The 11,199-nt window shown below is 39.3% G+C and overlaps 1 long non-coding RNA gene across 3 annotated transcripts in view; it reads left to right on the forward strand.

Moving 5' to 3' along the window:
- The first annotated feature begins 4,103 nt into the window (after positions 1-4,103).
- The window catches only part of LOC127139190 (uncharacterized), a 50,182-nt gene continuing 43,086 nt past the window's right edge, over positions 4,104-11,199 (forward strand). Inside the window, exons 1-5 of one of the 3 annotated variants that reach the window (XR_007809189.1) lie at positions 4,106-4,514; positions 5,713-5,776; positions 6,117-6,195; positions 7,211-7,272; positions 8,457-9,138. This is a non-coding gene — a long non-coding RNA (uncharacterized LOC127139190). Of the gene's footprint in view, positions 4,515-5,712; positions 5,777-6,116; positions 6,196-7,210; positions 7,273-8,456; positions 9,139-11,199 lie in introns of those variants that run through there. The other 2 variants (XR_007809190.1, XR_007809191.1) reach the window with 2 other exon arrangements.

Consider the following 11,199-nt stretch of genomic DNA (forward strand, 5'->3'; position numbering starts at 1 on the left):
TGTTTCTGGAAGCGCAGCAACATGAGCTGATGTGAGAGTGCTGAAGCAGCGATGTAACGTACTCTGTCTGACACTCCCTATCTTCACTCCTCGCCTTCTTTATTATTTAGCTCCTTTATCAGCGCTGACTGCCGGAAGGCTTTTATCGTGATTCTCAACCAACCGAGCATCACGGACAATTTTCAATATTTGGAGAATATTTTATCTTAGCTGAGGGAAACCATGGCACACGCATAACAAGCTCTTCATGCTCAGTGTAATTCAATAAAGTCCAGAAAAAGCCTGAGGCACTTTCATCAATGTGTCCTGGTGAAGGCATGTTCAAAGCTGCTGGGTGCCATGGAAACAGAGATGCTTTTCTCCTGCTGATCTCAGGTATGGACTCTATTTTAAATTTCATTACCTTAAAATGTTTCCTCAGCACCTGCAGGCTATGACCAGTTCAAGGGCAGGAGTAATTCATTTGACTTCACCAATCAGCTCCATCTAGAGGACGACACACCACCGCTCACGCCCTTTATTAGTCTCAGCTCTTATCGTGTTCGTTTCGAGTCCGGCTTCTCTTTAATGACCACAGTTTATTCTGGTTGAAGGCGTGAACTTTAACTGTCACTTTAAGGCAGCGGTTCCCACCCTGGGATGAGTCTGATAAATGTGTGAGGTCACAGCGAGAGATGGAGGGAGAAGAGAAATGTTTTAAATATATATTACCCTTTACTGGAGATTAAAGAAATTAACAAGAAGGAAAAATGGACCTTTGACTGAACTGCTCTAAAAGATTCCCTTCATTTATATAAATGTAGTAAATAATCTTAGAAATAATAAAGTATAATTAGAGACCTGACACTTTTTTAAAAATTATTATAGAGGCAGCAGCTCAGACACAGACTGAGCTCCAGGAGAAAATGTAGAAAAACAGCAGAGATAAAGTCAGTTCAGTAACGAAGGCTGAGCAGCTGAGAGAGCTGATATCACAGAGCAGGCGGAACAATCTGCTGATGAATGGATGGAAAGTCAGGGTTCTTATACTGCACGTGATGATTAATGGAGAGCAGGAGCTGCACACACACACACACACACACACACACACCGACAGATACACAGGAGAAAACAGACAAAACAAAACTCAGGAAACAGCAGGGAAACTTCAGGTCACAGACGGAGCTGCGACATAAATGTTGACCAAAAGAACAGACCTTTTTCATTCTTTTCATTTCTATCATTTTATAATCGTCTGTTAATAAAAACGAGAACATGTTTTCAGCCCTGAGTCACGGCTGCAGTCCTCTGAGGAAGTTATGTTTATAACTCTGGTCCTCTGAGAGATGAACACTGAGGTTCTCCTCAGGACCAGAGTTCATCAGTGAGTGTTGTGGATCAGTTTCTGTCCCTGCTGTGACCCTGTAGGCTTCAGGACCATTTCTTACTATAATAAAGACCTATAATAAAAACCACTGAGGTGTGAGATGTTTTCTGGCCCTGATCCTGATCTCAGTCCTCTAACACTGGGTATTTGTTGATGCTGAGTTCAGTCTGATCCTGACTCATTGTATAGAACACCATCCTCCCACTGGATGGAGCCTCCCTTTGCTCTCTCTGACAGTAACTGGCAGCTGTGGGTTGTAGTGGTGGAAATGTAAAATACTTGTCTCTAAGACGTAGTGGAGTAGAAGTAAAGAGTGACACACACAGAAATATAAGCAGAGCTCGTCAGAGAGCCTCTGAAACAGACAAATGAAACTTCAGTGATTCGGGTGGTGTTAGTAGTAGAGCTGCAGAGATCTGGGCTCCTCCTCCAGGGCCTTTCTTTCTCATTCATTTTGAAGCATCTCTTTGCATTGTGATTCATGAACTGACTCCTCCAGCAGCCCCCCCTCCCGCCCTCTTGATCTGTCTATAATAATATTCATGTTTTTATCAATTTCACAATAAATGCTTGTGCACAGATCAATCAGGTGTAATATTTGTAACCTGCTGTGTTAGTCTGCGTCTGCTATAAATGTCATTGATCACACCATTAAAGCTTACTGACTGAATTATCACCATTAATCACATCTGGCTTCTATTTAAAATCTCATTTCAAATTCCATTAATAAGTAAAGAAGTAATGACTTCCAAAAGCTCCATCCGTTGTCCTATTTCTCCACTGCTCCTGAGAACTGTTTTCTCAATGCGTCATTGACTGTGAATGTTCTGAGTTTTAGAGGTTTCAGATGTAAAACTAGTTCAGATCATCTCTGTATTAAGGCCACTCTCACACTTCATGTACACTTCTGATATGCTCACAACCAGATGTTTTAAACCTGTCAGACTGATGCGGACTTGAGGACATTCTCAGACTAAACCCTGCTCCCTCTGGAGAACTAAAGCTTTATAGTAATATGCAGTGGTTCGCCCTTAAACCAGGAGACACTGGTGCCTGGTTGTGTTTTAACCGATTTAATTTGCTCCACTTGCTTGGTTGCTCGGGCGCCTACGCCTCCAGACACACTTTGATATGGAAAATCAGGGCAGTTCCCTTTAGGTTTTCCTGATGTTGAAGCTGTGTGGTTACTCCAGTTGAATCCAATGGAACAAACAAAGAGGCAACATTGACTTACTGTCAACTTGTATCCAGCAGACACAGAGTAACATTAACTTTAGCGTCATGTCTCTGTCCACCTGATAAATGTAGATATATGATATGCACTCTTTCTCCTGAGGAGAATACCTGGCTCTTTAAGCTGTGAAAATATCAGCTCTGTGTGCTGCTAGGTGCTGAGCTGGCAGTGTACACTGAGTTTATCAGAGGTTTTCCACTGAAAACACACGGCTGCTGCTGCTGCTGCTGGAAGAATGAGAACAATGAAAGCAGAACATTTTCTAAACTCAAAACACAGAGCACAGAGCTGAGGGGGACTGCAGAGTCAGGTGTTGTTGCTGGGGATGTCACTACAACTAATCCACCATCCAGTGTGAAAATGAACCTGAGCCTGCCTCCAGCAGCCAGTCCAGGTCTGCTTAACCAAGCTACAGTGACCTTTGACCTTTGACCATCAAATTCTAATTAGTTCATCATGAGTCTTAGTGAATGTCTCTGCCTGATGTGATGAAGTTCCCTCCATATGATATGAAGTCACTGTGACCTTTGAACCCGGATCATTTCTGAGGTGTTGGAGTGAGGTGCTCTGTGCTGACCTTGTTTATACCAGTCACCTCAGGCTGCGAGCTCTTTTCAAGTTTAACAAACTGACAGAGATGTGTTAACAACACAGGCCTCCATGTCTCACCACCAATTTGAATCCTGCTTGAATAAAATATTGGACCACACAAAAACCATAAGCCCCCACCCCCCACCCCCCCACCCCTCTCTCTCTTTTTTTTTATGCTTCTTTGCACCCAAAGCAATTTTTCAGTTCATGGTCCAATTTAATGTTCAGTGGAGTGTGACAGAAACATGGACAAACATCAGCACAAGATTGTGGACTGCGTAACAGACTTTGTTACAGTTCAGAGTGGTTTATGTCAGTCTGAGTCCTGTAGAGAGCAGAGACAGAGGCTCCAGGCTACAGAGGGAGAGGTGGTAGGAAATGGAGCATGATGTTTGTTTTCTGTTTTTTTTTGTTTTTTGTTTGTTTGTTTTTCACCAGGCACAACAATGAAAAGACAGTGTTGTATTTAGCACAATGATCGTGTTAAAAGTGATGGCAGTTGGTGGGAGTCAGCAGCAGATTCTGGGCTCAACTGTTCAAACAACTCATGACACACAGAATACTCTCAGCTCTGAATGTATGGAGGCCTCCTTTAGTCCAAGAGCACTGTGGAAGGACATCTGGGCCAAATGCTGAATTGTTTTGGTGCTTGAAATGGGTTTACCAAAGTGTTTGCTTCACAAAAGTAGTGGAATTTATGTGTGTTACTCTTCTTTCACTAAGTATCAGAGGAACTGAGATAAATGGGACTGAATAGTGATTTTATACGACAGACACACATCAAGCTTCACTGGGCACCGACATCCTCCCTGTGGAAACAAACATGGCAGGCTTTAGGACCCAGCGGCCACTACTCTCCTCTGCTCATCCGGGTCCTCCGGCCCCTCACACACACACACACACACACACACACACACCTCTCACCCAAAGCGCAGGAGGGGACACTCTCCCTCCTGTTCAGTGCCAATATATTCTACACGGGTTTTACTTTACATGTAGTCTAAAGACTCGTCGGCTCAGAGCAGCGTGCCCAAACAGTCTACGACAGCTACTGTCCAATCAGCGTGTTCCCGCCAGGGTTAGCTGACGTATGTCGTCATTAGTCGCGGCGTGCCTCGTCATTGGTCATTACTTTCTGGGAGGGGCGGAGAGAGGCGGAGAGAGGAAGTTGGAAAAGTTTAAAGCCAGTGTTTGAAGCTTTGCATCTGTTTGTCAGTCCTGTGAGAGAACGCCGTTACCGGAGAGATCTGGAAGCTAAAACAAACCGTGGAGCTGCTTTTTGTCCAACACGAGTGAGACTGGACGGTGAACACACCTGTGAAGGTAAGGCAAACAGTTAGCGGCTAGCGTTAGCATTAACGTTATCAGAGAGCGTTAGCATTAACGCTATCAGAGAGCGTTAGCATTAGCATTACCTTGCAATTATATCTTTTATTTCCATTTCAGTCGTTTATATCGCGTGGGTAAGAGTGTGTCTGTGTTTCTGTGACTGAGGCGTCCCTGACATGAGTTGTGGGTCTAATGTGGACAGCTCTTGGTAATGGGATCTGTGTAAATCACAGTTTGTATTTGTTTACACTTTTTACACCTTGGTGTTAGCATTAGCATTAGTGGGGGTCGTTAGCATTAGCCTTATCTTTTAGTTATGTTCTTCCCTTTTTTGTCGTCGTTTTTATTTGCGTGGGTTAAAGTGTGTTTGTGTTTCTGTGACTAAAGCCTCTAACATGAGCTGTGGAGGTGGTAACTGTTGAGTATTCTGTCTGTTTACTGCTCCGTTTGCATCTCTGTTACTCTGCAGACATCTTACTGCTTCTTTGTAATGTTGAACTCCATCTCGGTCGTTTTAAGTCAGTTTATGGCGGATTATCATGTCATGTGGTCATTTTGTGTCTATTTGTTATGGTATTGCTTAGTTTAGCGTCTCTAGGTGTTCTACATCTACTTATGGTCAGTTTCTGTGTGGTTGTGTTGCATCGTATTGTGTCTTCGTAGTTTTGTGTCCATTCCAGGTCATTTAACGTTTCTTTGTGGCCATTTTGTTTCAGTGTGGCAGTTAACTGTTTCGCTGTAATCGTTTTGCGACTCAGTTTTTTGTCTCTGTCGTTTTGTGTGTCTTTGTAGCTTTGTGGCAGTGATCTGTCTATAGCCATCCATTGATCCCCTGTTTTGTATATTAATGATTAGAAATTTGTGTGTGGTGACTTGAGACTTTATTGAGCTCAGTTTTGTGTTAAATTCAAGCTTGAAAAACTGTTTGAACTCTGTGCTCCTCCACAGAGCAGGTCACAGTGTCTGAGCTGAGGTTACTGTTAGAAATGATTATAAAAGCTATTTTAATAATTGCTTTCTCTCTGAGATCAATAAAGTCATGTTCTACTAACAGAATGTATTCACCTCACAACTCAGTGTGATTGTCATGGTTCTAGTGTTTAGTTTTCAGTGTTGTATTCTTCTCCACTGTTCAGGTTTTCTTTATTAATGAGGTTCTCTGTTTTTCAGCTGCTGTACTTGTGTTTTCCAGGTTGACTGGTTGAGCTGCTGCAGCCTGGACACAAACACCTGCTCTCACCTGACAAACCAAACAGGTATGTGTCCTAAAGAGTTACTCAGTCTGAAAAACATGTGTTGATGAGCTGAATTATTAAAGTTAATAACCGTGTTATTGTTTAAATACATGGTATTTAATGAAGTTACATTTTCCCAGTTATTTCTTGTCATTGATTGTTAAAGATGTGATGTTTCTTCTTGTCATATGTGACAGTACACAGCCCATTTTCTGAGACACTCCTCTAACGTTTGGAGAATGTTGTGGTTCAGCTGTAATGTTGAATATTTCTCTGTTTTCATGGTTAAACTCTTAATGAGGAATAGGTCATAGTGTATTGATCATTTTCTTTTGTATCTTTCTCTTTTTATTTCCTCCAGGTGTCACCACTTCATCCACGATCACAGAGAGTCTTCGTACAGTGAAGAAGTTGTTTGAGACCAGGACAGAGGCCTCCAGGTAATTCACCAACAGCTTTACATCAACTGTCCAACACACAGCACTGACATTAGACTGTTGATGTTAAACTGACATTAAACTGTTTATCCTCAGTAACTGATCTGAAGTCTGAATAGTTTGATTTGTCACAAGAAGACTTCACTCATCATTAAAGTTTATTGACATAGTTCATGAATGTTCAGTTCAAAGAAAAAGAAGAATTTAAACATCAGCTCTCTCTCTGTCTCTTTCCCCCTCTCTCTTAACCCTGACACACACGAGAAGATTTTTAAAATCTTACCCGATGTAGAAAATGTGAGAGATCACACACACATCGACAGATAATGTCAGATTTCACAGTTTTGTTCTTATAGTGTGTGAGGTGCAGAGAGAAGACCAACACAGCCACACCACACACTAACAGAGTCACCACCAACAACCAGAGTCTGGACTCTTAAAACTCCAAGTCTCACGCGGTCAAATGAGATTTTAGCGTAAATAAACATGAGGACGATGATGACTCTTGTTGTGCTTCCGTCTTCAATTCTCTAATTCTCCCTCTGTCTCCCTCTCTTTCTTTGTTTCTTTCTGTCTCTCTCTGTCTTTCTCCCTCTCTCTCTCATTAGTACAGTAAATCACAAAAACACAAAGAACTTATTCAGTTCAGTGTCACACTAGAAACTCTGTCATTTTGCTTCATTTTGGCTTCTATCAACTAAATTTAGTTCAAATTTTAACTGATTTTGGAGAAACAAACATTTCCATCCACTACTGTTATCAGGAGCTGGTGGAGTCAGTTCTCCAGTCAGAGCAACTTCTTCTGTCTTTGTATAGAAATCACATTTAACTCTTGGACTAGTTCTGTTTAGTCCAGAAACAGTTAGTCCACACTCTGGTTTCTCTGTAGATTTAGTGTCTTTAACTTCTTTGTCTTTTGACAATTTGAAGCTCAATACCCAGAAACTCTCTGTGCATTTATTTTGATGAGTTAAAAATCACATGTTTATATTAATGTGTGTTGTTTTTTTCTCCACAGGATTCAAACTTTAACCATTAAATCACAGAGAGAAGAGAGAGACATGAAGACATTTCCAGAAGGTCAGTGTTAGTTTATTCTTTTGACAATGTAGAACACATAAAACCTTAGTTTAGAATAGAATAGAATAGAAATCCTTTTAATAAATAGGTTCAAAAATAAGTATAAAACTTTTAATACATAAATTGAAAACCTTTAAATGTTAAGTATAAAACCTACAAAAATATGTCTAAAAACTAAGTATGAAACATAAAAATGAAATGTAAAACCTTTAAAAATATGTGTAAAAATAAATATAAAACCTACACATACCCTATACATTTAAAACCTTAAATAAATAGGTCTAAAAAGTAAGTATGAAATAATTTAGGAAACCTCATAAAACAGGTTTATAAGGTTAAAACCTTTTAATACTCAACTTTTAAATATATATGTGTATATATATATATATATATATACATATATATATATATACATATATATATATATATATATATATATATATATATATATATATATATATATATATATATGTAAACCCTTTAAAAAAGATCTAAGGATTAAGCATGAAACCTCTAAAAACCCATAAAAATTTAAGTACAAAACCTTAAACAATTTTAAAAAACAAGTATAAAGCCTTTAAAATGTATGAAACTTAAAAAAATAAAATAAAATATGTGAGTGTAAAACCTTTTAAAAGTTAAGTATAAAACCATAAAAAATAAATATAAAACCTTAAAGAATATATTTTCAAAATGTTTAAAATTAGGTCTAAAAAATTGAGAATCATTACATTTTTCTTAAAATAATGCAATAAAATTATTTGTATAACATCAGTTTCAAAATAGAGAAATGCAATGCTTTAATGCAATGCAAGGTTTAGGAAGACACTTCTAATGATTTTATTCCAGACAATATTCAACAAATCACAGTAAAGATAATGACATTTGACCACAAGGAAACACTTGTTAGAGCTGGTTAGGGTTCATGTAGTTATGAGCATATTTTCCAAAGATAAACATGTCTACTAAGAATCTTTATTATCATTTAACTGCTTGTGATACAGTTATTAATTAAATAGTTGTATCATAAGCAGTTGCAGGTTCTCACAGATGTCTAATAAAGACATATTAGTCTTTGGAGTGTTACTTGAAGAACAGGAAGCAAACACCATTTACAGCAGTTCTAATTCTAGCAGTCTAATTAACAGCTTCTTAACACTTTTTTTCTCTTTTGTCCACTTCAGGTCTTCATCTGCCGTCATCTTCTGCAGAGAGAAGAACATGCGTTAATCACAGAAACTGATGAATAACTCTGTTCGGTTGACATTTTTTTTGATGATTTTTCATGCCTTATTATACTGACATTTTTTGTCATTTTTGTCATCTTTTTATACTACATTTTTTTTATTGATTTTTGATGCCTTACTATATTATGACATTTTCTGACCATTTTTGATGCCTTACTATAGTATGACATTTTTTTGTGGTTTTTCACACCTCATTATACTATGACATTTTTTTTGATGATTTTTGATGCCTTATTATACTATGACATTTTTTGTCATTTTTGACACCTCACTATCCCTAGACATTTTTTGACAATTTTTGATGATTTTACTACACTATGAGATGCAGCTTAGACTAGCTTAGATAAAGCAACCATCTTTCCATTGCTCTCCACAGACACACATATTCATACCTGTATACAGTGTTTGTGGGTTAGGTTAGATTTTGTGTAAGTTATTTCATTTTGGTATTTAGCTATTTTAAACAGTGTAATATGTATACAAGCCCTATTTATACTATAACTTTTGTATATTGTTCTATATGAACTTCGTTTATATCATGCTTTTTTCTGTTTTTGCTGGTGGAATACACCCCCGCGGGGGACTGTTGTCTTCCTCAAATAAATACTTGAACACTTAATATTTTGTTGGTCTGTTTAATATTGTATGAAAGTGAATATTTTCAGCCAGAGGCCACTTCTAGCTGGAGGTTTTTAGCCAGAATTTAGGGTTAGGGTTACGGCTTTTAGCCAGAAGTTAGGGTTAGGGTTAGGGTTACAACTTTATCCCAGATATTAAGGTTAGGATTATGGCTTTTAGCCAGAGGCTAGGGTTAGGGTTATGACTTTTAGCCAGAGATTAGGGTTAGGGTTACGGCTTTCACCCAGAGGCTAGGGTTAGGGTTAGGGTTATGGAATTAGCCACTTTTAGCCAGAGGTTAGGGTTAGGGTTATGGCTTTCATCCTGAGATTAGGGTTAGGGTTACAGCTTTCACCCAGAGGCTAGGGTTAGGGTTACGGCTTTTAGCCAGAGGCTAGGGTTAGGGTTATGACTTTTAGCCAGAGGTTAGGGTTAGGGTTATGGCTTTTAGCCAGAGGCTAGGGTTAGGGTTAGGGTTATGGAATTAGCCACTTTTAGCCAGAGGTTAGGGTTAGGGTTACGGCTTTCATCCTGAGATTAGGGTTAGGGTTACAGCTTTCACCCAGAGGCTAGGGTTAGGGTTACGGCTTTTAGCCAGAGGCTAGGGTTAGGGTTATGGCTTTCATCCTGAGATTAGGGTTAGGGTTACGGCTTTCACCCAGAGGCTAGGGTTAGGGTTACGGCTTTTAGTCAGAGACTAGGATTAGCGTTATGACTTTTAGCCAGAGGTTAGGGTTAGGGTTACGGCTTTTAGCCAGAGGCTAGGGTTAGGGTTATGGCTTTCATCCTGAGATTAGGGTTAGGGTTACGGCTTTCACCCAGAGGCTAGGGTTAGGGTTATGACTTTTAGCCAGAGGTTAGGGTTAGGGTTATGGCTTTTAGCCAGAGACTAGGGTTAGGGTTAGGGTTATGGAATTAGCCACTTTTAGCCAGAGGTTAGGGTTAGGGTTATGGCTTTTAGCCAGAGATTAGGGTTAGGGTTACGGCTTTCATCCTGAGATTAGGGTTAGGGTTACAGCTTTCACCCAGAGGCTAGGGTTAGGGTTATGGCTTTTAGCCAGAGGCTAGGGTTAGGGTTATGGCTTTCATCCTGAGATTAGGGTTAGGGTTACGGCTTTCACCCAGAGGCTAGGGTTAGGGTTATGACTTTTAGCCAGAGGTTAGGGTTAGGGTTATGGCTTTTAGCCAGAGACTAGGGTTAGGGTTAGGGTTATGGAATTAGCCACTTTTAGCCAGAAGTTAGGGTTAGGGTTACGGTTTTTAGCCAGAAGTTAGGGTTAGGGTTACGGATATTAGCCAGAGGCTAGGGCTAGGGTTAGGGTTATGACTTTTAGCCACTTTTAGCCAGAAGTTAGGGTTGGGGTTAGGGTTACAGCTTTATCCCAGAGATTAGGGTTAGGGTTATGACTTTTAGCCAGAGATTAGGGTTAGGGTTATGACTTTTAGCCACTTTTAGCCAGAAATTAGGGTTACGGCTTTCAGCCACTTTTGACAAATACATTTTTGTGATAGTATTTTGAAAATAGTGAAATTGTACTCAAAAGTTAAGCAACAAAACTTTATTGATTCCGTTCTAAAGAACATTTAACAATGACAGACGTTTGACCACTTGGAAGCATTTTGTTTATTCTCTCACCCCACTTATAATGTAGTGATGAGCACATATGATGATATGCTTATTAAAGTCTTATACATCTCTAAACATCTTGAAGAACATTAAACTACTTCTGTTGTCCTCTTGTCGTGATGCGGTCTTCTCCTCCTCCTGCAGAGAGACAGAACATGTTAATCACAGAAACTGTCCAAAGTCCTGCAACTTTATTACACATACAGTTGAGAGACAGTATGACATTTTCTGACACTGACCACACAGTATACTGTAAAATTTTTTGATGTTTTTTGACCATTTTTGACACCTTACTACACTATGACATTTTTTGACTTTTTGATGCTACTATCTATGACATTTTTTTGACGCCTTATACTATGACTTTTTTTGACCATTTTTGACTGCCTTACTTACTATGACGTTTTTTGACCCTTACTATACTATGACATTTTT

Source organism: Lates calcarifer, linkage group LG23 (assembly GCF_001640805.2).
Source record: "Lates calcarifer isolate ASB-BC8 linkage group LG23, TLL_Latcal_v3, whole genome shotgun sequence".
Taxonomy (NCBI): domain Eukaryota; kingdom Metazoa; phylum Chordata; class Actinopteri; family Centropomidae; genus Lates; species Lates calcarifer.